This window comes from Rutidosis leptorrhynchoides, chromosome 6 (assembly GCF_046630445.1).
Source record: "Rutidosis leptorrhynchoides isolate AG116_Rl617_1_P2 chromosome 6, CSIRO_AGI_Rlap_v1, whole genome shotgun sequence".
Classification (NCBI taxonomy): Eukaryota; Viridiplantae; Streptophyta; class Magnoliopsida; order Asterales; family Asteraceae; genus Rutidosis; species Rutidosis leptorrhynchoides.
The window spans coordinates 164495317-164509132 of NC_092338.1; positions in this window are offsets into that span (position 1 = coordinate 164495317).

The following is a 13816-nucleotide window of genomic DNA, read 5'->3' on the forward strand; positions in this document are numbered from 1 at the left end:
CATCTTGTTAATGTCGGTTACCAGGTGTTCACCATATGAATGATTTTTATCTCTATGTATGGGATGTGTATTGAAATATGAAATCTTGTGGTCTATTATTACGATTTGATAAATATATAGGTTAAACCTATAACTCACCAACATTTTTGTTGACGTTTAAAGCATGTTTATTCTCAGGTGATTATTAAGAGCTTCCGCTATTGCATGCTAATATATGAACAAGATTTAGAGTCAGCATGCTTGTATAACATTGTTTAAAACTGCATTCGAAATTTACCTTGTTGTAACATATTAATATTGTAAACCAATATGTATTGGTAGTGTGTAAGTGTGATATTTTTAGATTATCATTTCTGATAATCTAGGTGGTGTCCTTTAAACCTTGTCGATAAAATAAAGGTTGTGGTTTGTTTTAAAAACGAATGCAGTCTTTGAAAAACGTCTCATATAGAGGTCAAAACCTCGCAACGAAATCAATTAATATGGAACATTTATAATCAATATGAACGGGACATTTCAAGTGTGTTGGTACTTGATGATCAGACTAAGGATATCTAGATAAGAATTAAGATCACAAGTTGTTGATTAACACTTATGTGTTATGCCAAATCTTGGTTAATTTGTCATTAAGATGTCATTAGGCGTAATTAATCACAATTAGTGTTTTTATGACCAAAACTCGATTGAGTATGAAGAAGGCATCTATTCTAAGCATGTTGAGAAAGGTTTCATGAATTATAGATGTCGGGAACTAGTCAAACTTTATTTGTTCAAAAATGGTAACAGAGAGAACTGTGGTCGCACTGCGGTTGACCGTGGTGACGACCGTGCAACTTGTTTTCACAAAACTGCGTTGCAATTCCGTTTGGGTTTTCACGGTTGGCTATGCGGTCGACCGTACCTCGACCGTGTGTTTAGCTGAAGTTTTAATTTCATTCTTTAACCTATGTTTGACTTGGTCGTTTGCAAGATAAAGTATGGATTAGTGACCTTGCGTGTTTTATGTTAAGATGTCAGTCATCACTTATGCATATTTATGTGTCATCATCAAAACATATTCTTTGGTTAATCACACTTTGGTTAATCATACTTAAGTTTATCGTTTAGTGCATTAACCCACATTCAACCAACATTCTCCCCCTTTTTGATGATGGCAAACATACAAGTGATGAGGGACATTTTGTTATAAATACGCAAGTGTTAACAATCACTTGTATCCATCTTTCTCCCCCTTTTGTCGAAGCAAAAAGGTTAGCTCTCTTTAGAACTAAGCTCGCCCTTAGAACAAAACTCCCCCTTAAATTGTGCATATTGGAGAAACATATATATTAAAACACAATAAGCACACATTTTATTCAAAGCAAGCATGAAACATAGTAATGCATATATGAAAATATGCATGGAGGATACAACAATTGAAAGTAGCTCTATTAAGCATGGGTGATGATGCATTTGGTTCCTGAGGGAAATGTGAGGTTCAGTGCATTGAGATGCTTGAACAGAAGAGTCAAGCGGAGACCATAAGGATAGGATTGTGAAGGATCTTGTTTAAGATCTTGCATCCTGGAAGCCATTATGTAGGCAAGATTTACTTGTATGGACTTAGTTAAGCACCACATAAGTCCAAGTTCAGTCATGGAAACTTTATCATCATCTTCTTTTCTAAAGAAGATGTTGTGACTTATGATCATTTTGCATGTTCCATACTCTGGTCGAATGTCATTGTCAAAAACTCCTTCTTGACAGAGAGTACTTAGTTTTAGTTCTGGATCAATGAAGAGTGAGGTTAGTGCTCTTCTTGGAATGAAATTTGGAAGGGGTTGTATATGATTCTTTGTATCATAGAACTCAGCTCCTTTTGTGGGCACTCTAAGGATGTAGCCAAATTGCTTAAGTGTCATCACGTGGTCTTGATCAAGCAGAGTGAATTTTACCCATCGGTTAGAGGTAAATTCAAACTTTGAATAGAATTGCTTGACAAGTGAAGGAAATGTGTAGGTTTTAAGTGAAAGAAATGATCCCTATCCAATTTTATCAAACTCACTTTGAAGAGTAGGATAGTTATAGAACACTTCATGTTCTTCTTGGATGTGTCTTGAATCATCTTGAGAGTTCTTCTTTTAATCACATGGAAGTTTATTGTGAACTTTTATCATTTTGAGATTTGAGTGATGTTTAAAGGGTTTTGGAGAGCTCATTATTTTGAGGTGCAAGAAGTTCTTTGAGAATTCTCAATTTAAAGAATATTGAGCAAGGATTTCCATCCATTTTGAGTAATTGTTTTGTTCAAGATTTTTAAAGAAGAAATTAAATTTGATTGCTTTTGGATATTGTTTGTAAGTTAGTGGTATTGATTTGCTATAGGTGTGTATTTAATGAACCTTGAATGAATTGCAGTCAATCTGCGGTCACTGTCACGGTCAGCCGTGCCTGCGACCGCATGTTATCTGCAACGCATTTTTATTTATTTAGTCTTTCACATTTTTGGGTAAGATTAAGACATTATAAAGTTCAAATGCATTATGTCTACATCCAACCATAGAATCATAGCATAATTGTCTTACACATTCTTTGCCACAATTATTCTTTTTCAGGGAATTCTTAGATTGATTCACTTGAATTTTCATCCTCCGTATCGCTCGTCTTGCAGGTCAACTTCTTTATTACTCCTTTCATCATCTTCACAATCTTTGACTCCTTTTTGAGATTCTATGTAAAGACCCGTCCTAATCCATAAGAACGAATACAATAACATATGATTACATTGAGAGGTACTTGACCTCTATATGATACATTTTACAAATATTGGATTCATTTTTAAAAGACAAACTTTCATTTCATCGACAGTTGACGGTATGCATACCATTTCGTAATATATCCAACTATAATTGATTTAGTAATAATCTTGATGAACTCGACGACTCGAATGCAACGTCTTTTGAAATATGTCATGAATGACTCCAAGTAATATCTCTAATATGAGCAAATGCACAGCTGAAGATTTCTTTCATACCTGAGAATAAACATGCTTTCAAGTGTCAACCAAAAGGTTGGTGAGTTCATTAGTTTATCATAAATAATCATTTCATAATTTTAATAGACCACAAGATTTCATATTTCCATTTCTCATAAACATACGTCCCATGCATAGAGACAAAAATCATTCATATGGATTGAACACCTGGTAACCGACATTAACAAGATGTATATAAGAATATCCCCTATTATTCCGAGAAATCCTTCGGACATGATAAAAACGAATTCGAAGTACTAAAGCATCCAGTACTTTGGATGGGGTTCGTTAGGCTCAATAGATCTATCTTTAGGATTCGCGTCAATTAGTATATCGGTTTACTAATTCTTAGGCTACCAAGCAAAAGGGGCATATTCGGCTTCGATCATTCAACCATATAATGTAGTTTCGATTACTTGTGTCTATTTCGTAAAACATTTATAAAAGCGCATGTATTCTCAGTCCTAAAAATATATATTGCAAAAGCATTTAAAAAGGGAGTAATGAAACTCTCTATACTGTATTTTGTAGTAAAAATACATATGACGATATTGAACAATGCAAGGTTGGCCTCGGATTCACTAACCTATATCATTTATATATATTAACACATATAATGGTAATCGAACAAATTTATATATTATTAGTGATTTAATTGTGATTTTAGTCATGTGTTTCATTAATAACTTAATTATTTATGTTTAATATATAATTTAAATGTAATATTAATGTAATTATAGTATATGAAATAAGTATAGTTTTGTATACAAAATATATATTTGTTATAGTAAAATAATAATAATAATAATAATAATAGTAATGATGATGATGATAATAATAATAATAATAATAATAATAATAATAATAATAATAATAATAATAATAATAATAATAATAATAATAATACTTATGTTAATAATAATAATAATAATAATAATAATAATAATAATAATAATATTAATAATAATAATAATAATAATAATAATAATAATAATAATAATACTAATATTTACAAAATGATACTAATATTAATATTAATGATAATAATAATAATTTGCATTATGATAGTAACAATAATACTAATAATACTTAGTGTTAATACTTAGTAATAATAATAATGATAAAAATATCAATTATACTAATAATCATATTATTAATGTTAGTAATAATAATAATTAACTTAATAATAACAATAGTTAATAACAATTTGAATAACAATATTAACATCAATAAATAATAATAATAAAAATAACAATAATAATAATAATAATAATAATAATAATAATAATAATAATAATAATAATAATATTAATATTAATAATAATATTAATAATAATAAAATGGCTACCTTAATGTAACCAGCTTTCAAAATAAAAAAATGCCCTAGCCCAGACTCGAACCCATGACCTTTCGTTAACCCACCACTCGCCCAAACCGTTCCTCTATCTATTACGTTATGTTTTTTTATTCACGTAATAAATCGTTTTAACCCATATTCATCATCAAACTATCTCGTCACCATCTCCATCATCTGGCCCAACTTCCTTCCGGCCCAACATTAAATACTAAGCCCGATATACTAATCCATTTGTTGAATCCACAAGACAATACAGTCCAGTAGCAAAAGAATTGGAGGGTTTCATTTTTAATTCGGTTAGGATCAAGAACGAGCAACAACGATTTATCTGATGAGTTTCGTGGGTTTCGAATAGACTAGGTAAACGTAGCAGCAAGAAATAATTCAATCTTCGGTTCATCATCATCGTTATTTCATTGTCATTCATCATCATCTTAATCGTTCATATCATAATCGTTTAACTGGGTGTCGTGAGGACTGAATCAGGAACAGTAAATTTTGCAAGTTGGGTGGGTTGTGGTTGATAATGGTTTGAGGTGTTTGTCTTCGGTGGTCAACAATGAAAATAGAAGTGGCGAATTTGCAGTGTGATTGTAACGTTGCACACAACCACGACTCCTTTTTCTGGCAGTCTTGAGAATTCAAACAGTTACTAGCTGCTATTCCTGTTGGGCCAAAAATTAATAATTAGGTTTTACTAATCTCTGTTGGGCCCTAAGTAAATAACAGGCTGACAAAGAATAAATGAATGAAGCTAAAGTAATCATTTCCCTCTCTTATTATTTACTCGATAGAAACAGATATATAAATATGTAGCTACAATAGCAGCAGGTTTTGGTGGTTGAGTAGGGTTATATGTGTCGGCCAATAAAGAAAACAACACGCCAAGAATTTTAATTCATCACTTTTAATAGTTATCAAATGGGTTTGGTGTTTAAGGGTTCCACAAATAGAGAGAGAGTTAAAAGTGGTGTTTGTGTTTTGATCCAAACAGAAACAAAAGAATACGCAGAAGTGGATACATGATGGTGTTCAGTTTTGGACAGGATTACAAACAGAAATAGAAGGATAACGAATATGGTGGGGTGACTTAAGTGGTGGTGGTGTTTGGTAGTGACGGGTTGAAGTTAGTGTTTGTGAGCTTGGGTGGTGGTGATGTTGAGTTGAAGGTGGTGACTAGTGATGGTTGTTTATTTGATGCTAGTACATGATCAGAAACAGAAATGATAGTGAGGTGGATGAAGGTTTGTTTAGTGTTCTACAACGAGAGAATATTAATGAAGTTAGGTGGTGTGCGTGTGGTTTGATGATAGTGTATCGTTTCAAGATATTAGAGATGATGAGGTGGTGGCATCGTGGAGAGGGTGATAGTCAGGGTGGTTACCGAAGGTGGTATTCGAATGATAATGGTTATGGTGGTCGGTTGTTTGAAGAAGAAGGTGGGGTTCATGAAGGGTTGTAGGTTATTGATGATGATAATCGATAAAGATGGTGGTCTAGGGTGATGATAACCGATGGAAACAAGAAAGAGGAGAGGTGGTGTGGTTGAAATGGTTTTCTTGGTGTTAGAGGAAACATGAAACAGAAATAGAATAAATAGATGGTTTTTCGTTTATAATAGCATGTGGATATATACAAACATAATATAATTAATAGTCAATAATATGAGCTGTACTAATAGTCAATAATATGAGCTGTACATTAGAAGGTAGAATTTGTATATTTAGAATATATATGCCGTGTGTATCCGTTCCTAAACAAAAGGGATAGTAGTTAAATGGAAATTCATAATAAACGAATCCAATAGATACAATTTGTGGTGGGGCGTGTGTTGTCTAGCAAAAGGAAAAAGAATGATTTGTTATTTTAGTATGTACCACCCATTATCAATATATGTAACTATGTGCATATATAGTAATTAGATAGAAATATGGAATAGAATTGATAGATAGCGATAGAATCGATTGATAACAAAAAGTAGATTATAATTCAACATGTATTAATTGAACACCGTAGTTGAATAGTGAGAAATTGGAATCACTTATTTGGTTTAGATTCCTTTTGGTTAATCGTACATGCAAGTGTTTCTATATTATAATTATAATATATGAAAACAAGATTAGTAACATAATAAAATATACATATATAATTCAAAACGTGTGAAGCAAAATAAGTAACTGTTGACAGTTTTATTAAGGATAGTAATTCGTACAGCGTTGTTAATAAATGGCGGATAAATAGTCTTCGGAAAATTTTTAAATTTTTATATTAAACATTTTTATTTATTTCAATCATTATGGTATAAAATTTAGTCATTAATTTAATAATAAAAATTACATCAACTGTCCCTCTCATTTATGGGTAAAATATAAAAAGTTTTAAAACTTAACAAATAGTTCCTAAATACATTTTTAATAAGCCTAAAATTTATAGAACTCATTTTCGTATCACCGTTTTTTTTTAAATTACATAAGTTTGAATTTAACTTGCTTATTATCAATCGGAACATCAAACGAGTATTATAATAATTTAATATTTATTTTTAATATAATTTATTTATATATATAGATATATTTTAAATAATTATTATAATATGCTATTTCTATTTTATTAATTTTTAATAACAACAACATATAATACTTCAAATTATATTTCAAATCATATATATATATATATATATATATATATATATATATATATATATATATATATATATATATATATATATATATATATATATATATATTTAAATATATTTTAAATTATATTTTAAATATATATATATATATATATGCTATTTCTATTTTATTATATTTAAATTATATTTTAAATATATATATATATATATATATATATATATTTAAATATATACATACTTATTTACAAATAGTTGTTTGTGAATCGTCGAAAATAGTCAAAGGGTAATGTAATGTATGAAAGCAGTTCAATAATTTTAAGACTCAACATTATATGCTTTGCTTATCGTGTCAAAATCATACAAAGATCAAGTTTAAATTTGGTCGGAAATTCCCGGGTTATCACATTCTTAATTTGTTCCTTGTAGATTTTGTCCATCTTTGCCATTATTTGACACTCTTGAACTTGTTCATCAGCTTCTTCGTCTTCACTGTCAGGTATCTCAGCATTTTCTCTATCGATCCTTACTTCTCCTGACGTCCTTTTTCATTTTCAGGAGGTTACTTCTGAGGTTTTTGGTCCTTTGAATATGGCAAGTGTAGGTTGATGAAAGTTATCACTTGTGACACCCAAATAGTCAAACACTTTATTGAGATGTAGTCCATAGGGTAATGCACGAGTGGTTTCCGTAATAGTTCCGTTCATTCTTGATGCCATGAGATATGCCATATTTACTTTGATATCATTTTCTAAGCACCACATCAGAGCAAATTGAGTGGCATGGACATTTGAGTGATTGCCTGATTTGCAATAGATGTTGTGGATGATGATTTTGTTCCAAGTGTCATACTCAGGACGAAGGTGTCTTCCTTGTACACCAGATTTCTCAATTTCAGTTCTTGGAGCATCATTTTTGCACAGCGTATCGATTACAGGAGTTTTGTTTGAAATGAAGTCAGGAAGGTTTGAAAGATCATCTTGTCTTTTGTAGAACTTTTCTCCCTCAGTGGGAACATCCAACATGATCCCGAAATCCTTGAGTGAATAACGATAATTAACACCCAGAAGATTGAAGAATACTTCTTCATTCACAAAGTTGAAATTAGCATAAAATTCTCGAATAAGTGAGGGATGGATAGGGCCGTTTAGAGTGAGAAAGTATTTTCATTTGAGTTTTTCAAACTGCCTTACAAGTTCAGGCATTTCGGTGTGAGCGACTCTTCTCCCCTCGGCAATTTGTCTGTCTGTCAGAAATTTAATGTTGTAGCCAATTCTCTCTTTAGGATCAGATGGTGGATCATATGAGTCTTTTCTTTTTGCTACAACTGTCTTGCCTTTTCCTCTAGCCATTTTCTACACAATGATACTCTAGATTAGTTCAAGGTGTATGATTCAATTGTAGCTAACAAGTTTTGCAAACTTTAATTATCATCAATACTTAGGTGTTTTGATGTTAATATTCTTCACATTTTCACTCTTCATTAGTGTCAATGAGTTTGCAACTAGATTAAGATTTTCACAAAGTTCATATGTGTTCTAGACTTTTGAAATCATTATCAACACATGTTTTGACATTCAACATTATTACACCCAATTTTCAACAATGTCATTCATATCATATGAACAATGCTTCTATGAAAATCTAACCTAGATGTATAATGAACCCTAGAATTATCCAAGGTTAAATCAATGCATAGATATACAATAATCATTACTACAATCGTTTCTAAATTGTTCTTCAAGAACAATTTCAATTGTTTGCATCAATTTAGGTTTTGATTCATTCTAGTTAGGGTTTCTTCATAACCCTAATTCATCATACAAACACAATTGAATGTTAGAAAAGTAAGAATTAATCATACCAAAAGTAGGAATTGAAATTGAAGGAATGAGCTTTCTTCTCCGTGCGGTTGATCTCCTCAGCCGTGTGTAGGTGTGTGTGTTTTGAAGTGGGTTGAAAAGAAATAAAAGTGAGGGTTTAGTTTAATTTAAAACAGAATCAGACCACGCACGGTCGAAGCACGGTCGATCGTGGTGTTATCCGTGCAGATATTTTCACACGTACAGGACAGGAATCTGCAGTCGTGTATACGGTCAGCCGTGGTGCTGCCGTGGATCCTTCTAATCACTTGTTTCTTCACTTCTTCTTTCTTCGAACGCGTTTTGACGATTCTTAGGTTCTATAGAATACTTGAGGACAAGTTTTCTTTTCCTAACATTGAATGATTACATCCTCCCGATGTTTAATCATCAATGACACATAATATACTATATATATATATATATATATATATATATATATATATATATATATATATATATATATATATATATATATATATATATATATTCATATTTAATCATTCATATAGTATACACAAAACACATTAATCTAGTATTTGTCATGCAATACATATTTTCACATAAACACACAATCCTAAGGCAAGTAAGCTTCCTACACTAATCTTTTGAAATCATTTTTCTAAAACAATTTTGCATTAGTAAGAAAAACATTTCATTAATACAAAGTCTTTTTGAGAATGTTATTCTCATTAGCATTTTGATCATTGATTTTGATTGATTTTAAGATTACTCAATCCTTGACTTATCTCTACCATGGAATTGCTAGTGATGATGTAGCGTGAGGGTACGAAATAGTATTAAATTTTTAATACAAAATACTACAAAATATGACACAAGTTTTATTAATTTACGGATGGGATATACCTAAACCTTGCTACAACACTATAGGCAGTGTACCTAATCGTAGAGTAGTGTAGTTTTTAGTAAGTCCGGTTCGTTCCACAGGGAGCTGGTGAAGTTAACGCTATATTATTAAGTTTATTTGTAAAAATATATATATAAATAAGTAGTAGTATTATTATAAAATGGGGGTTTTACCGTTTAATGACCGGTTTGTCGATTTTAAGCGTAAAAATAAATGACAAAAATTAAAGTGCGTAAAATAAATTGCGATAAATAAAATGACAGAAAATAAAATTGCGAGTAATAAAATGACAGTAAATAAAGATACGATGAGAAATATAATAAAAGAATTATGCTTATTTAAACTTCCGTAATCATGATGTTTGACGTGTTGATTTTAATTTATTACCATGGGTTAATTGTCCTTTGTCCTGGTTTATTTGATACGTCTATCTGGTTTTTGTCCATAATAGTCCATCGGTCATAAATATAAAGTGCGAGTATCCTCGTCAAATTACCCTTATACCCGAAGTCAAATATTCCAACTGATTAAGGATTTAAACTGTGACGCAGTTATCACTTCTGTCAACAATTACACCAGTTATCACTGTATGTAATCCACCCCTGTTTTAATTAGTTTATGAATATTAATTCATCCACTTGATCAGAATGAATAATCAATTACCCAACCCAATTGATTAATTAAATGATTATAACAGATTCCATATGAACATCACTAAATAGGACAACCATAATCATTATTAATTATTAGGTTAATTAATTTGAAGATAGGTTCGACAGACTCCAATGAGTTGTCACTCAATTAGACAATACCCCCCATCTATTAATAGCCCATAGTTCAATTTCCACAAGTGTCGTTCTTTTGTTCAAACCCCAATTATGGTACAAAGCCCAATTACCCAATTTTAGTAATTAGCCCAACATCATGATTACTTCATTTTAAATAAGCATAATAATAACTTAGCTACGAGACATTAATATAAAAAGGTTGAACATAACTTACAATGATTAAAAATAGCGTAGCGTTACACGGACAGAATTTCGACTTACATACTCAAAAGATCTCTATCATAAATCTTATTATTATCATAATTTAAAATTAAAATTAAGATTATTGTTATATCTGATTACATTAACATTATGATAGAGAATTATAAATATAGATATTGATATTTGATATAGAAAAGTAAGAAAAAGATAGAAAAAAATGATCGAAGAAAAAAAAAAAGTCGTTTTAAATTTTGATCGTAAATCATCGCTTTTATAGCGAAATTAGAAATTGAATTTTCATTTACGACCCCTGAACTATGCTCAATTAACAACTTTTTATTATTTAATATTATTCTTATTATGAATTATTTAAATATTATATTTTATTCTTGTGCATAGTTGACTCGTAATTTTTACACCGTTGCGTCGAGCGCTGAAAGTTGGTTCATGCCTCGGTTCCGGATTTTCGAACGTCCTTTCGTATAATTTAATATCTTGTACTTTGCGTTTTGTAACTTGTACTCTTGTCATTTTTAGACGTTTCTCATCAATAAATTGAACCTTTTGAATTGTATCTTGTACATTTGAGCTTTTTGGATGTTTTGGTCTTTCAAATCTTCGTTTTTGTCTTTAAATCTTCATTTTCGAGCGATTTGCGTCTTTCGTCTTCGCACTTATTTATTTAACTATTACAACTAAAAATAAGGAAATTACATTTAAAAACTTTACATATTGGAACGATATTGCTACAAAATATATGTTCATTTGGAGCACTATCAAATATCCCCACACTTGAGCGTTGCTTGTCCTCAAGCAATACAGAACTTGAAATAAAAACATACATGAATCACTTTTTTATTCATCACATTTTGTACATCAGTGATTTTGATATAGCGGTATAAAAAATGACAGTAATGATGGTTAAAGGTGGGTGTGTCATCCACAGTTGCCTCGGGTTTAGGTCAACGACACTTGCAATCAAATAGCCGATTTACTTTCGGTTTCCAAAGCAAAGTGCACATTTGAAAGGTGGTTTACAGTCCCACATGACTATTAAAATGTAGATCCTTAAGGAAATTGGATCTTTATGAAAACATTTGATCTTTTTGAAAATTTAATCTAGCTTTTACCCTAGATAAGTTTTCCGGAATAACCCTTCACCGGTGTTTGCAAAATATTTTTGTAGGTTGTGTGGGTTTCAGATTTGAAAATTTTAGCTCAACACTTGTGGTTTTGTGTTACCCACTTGCTAACCTTGTATTAGGAAAGCAACACGTCCAGTTTACTTGTCCCGTATATTACCTTTCGGCAAACTACCGTCCGGTTGTAAAGGAAAGCGATGAACAAGAAACTGTTAAGGCAATGTCCCGTGACATGCAGATGATTATGGTCTTATTAACGTGTCGGATGCTAGAACTATCCTTGGTAGGAGCGATAGTAAAGATCATCCTATAATTTTTCGGTCTGGCACAAGGTCCTGTCTCCGACCATGCTATGCAACCACCGTTCTTACGGTTGACACCCGATTTGGTTCAGGTGACCTAATGAATTCTGATGAATTCTCAGGATTTTACGTTCAATGGTAATGAACGCATTGAAAATGGGTTTTCAGAAAACAAATCGGTTTGTATTTTTGATCAAAATATTTTCTCGTTCAAGCTCGAGTTTAGATATCATTGAATTCCATGAGTTTGAATTCTCAATCTTTAAGGTCAATCTCTAGGATTGAGTAATATCAGTCTTAAAAGCTGATTTTTAATCTTTAAGGAGATTATCCTTTCTGGGGATCTGATTCATTAGTCTTATCAAGCTAATTTGCACGGTGCCCTCCCCATTTTACAAGACAGACCCTCTCATGATTAGGATAAGTCTGACCACTTGGCGACCCTGTTTGATGCTGAGGTCCGTGGATTTCCTGCTGATTTTAGTGATGACTTTTCTAGGTTTTTCGTCAACCTACAGCTGGTCTGGACGACAACTTCATGACCTAAATCAAGAAGCGCGTGTCTTTTTCGGAAGACTTTACTTCCTTTTAATGATGGAATTGATTCATCGTGTAGATCCATCTTTCTTTCAAATGTATTACAGTAAACCGGGTAAAACTGATTAGTATCGTCCAAAGCAAAAGTACCTGCAATAATCTTGTACAAAAATATGTGATATTTGTTTTAAATTGAATAACTTGGTACATTCTTCCCACACTTAGTTTCTTTCTTTGCCTTTTTATTTTCTTTTATTTCATTTTAAATGAATTCAAGCGTTTTAGGGTGTTTCTCAATTTATGTCCTTTCCGAGGTAACGATAATTTCGGTATTATCACCTAGTTTTCACCGTTCATAAATATGTATAAACATGATTTTGACTTCATTTAATTGAAAATTTTTCAAATTTTCACAAAATTTGGCAAATAAACCAAGTATAAACCTGAGAGAATTTATAACCCTTCCCCACACTTAAGATCATGCAATGCCCTCATTTGCATGAAATCAGACTATAATTTAAATTCATGAGGGTGATTAGCGTAGAAAAGTGATTAAAAATACCGAGTTTGTAATTACAAAGCTCGTCGAATGATAGATGGCGCCTCATCGTTCATTCCTTCATTTGTTATATCATATTTGTTGTTTTGCGTCTTGTCGTCAAAATTAGTACCTTTTGCTTAACTTTAATGACAGTCTTTGAAAGTGCATTGTTTTACTCTGTTTTGTACATAAGATAAAATACAAACATATATATATGTATATATATTTTTGAAGTTTGGTTTATAACCCCACTTTTCAAAAATTTATAAAGTATAATATTTTTGGCATACTTTAAATCAATAAAATTAAAAATAATGATAACAAAATTTGTCGCCCCGCCCTCGGGTAAAGTAATTTCGGCTCTATGACCTAGTCTTCAACTTACGACGAATTTTATAAATCATTTTTTTTTTTTCAACTTAATGAAATAAAGTAAATTTTGTTTTTAAATATCACACAAAACTTAAAAGCATATTAATTTCATATAAAACCTAAAAAAAAACAAAAATTCAGAATGGGGGGAGAAAACTAGTTCTTTAGTGTCTGCTAGCGGAAAAGACCAATCGGATT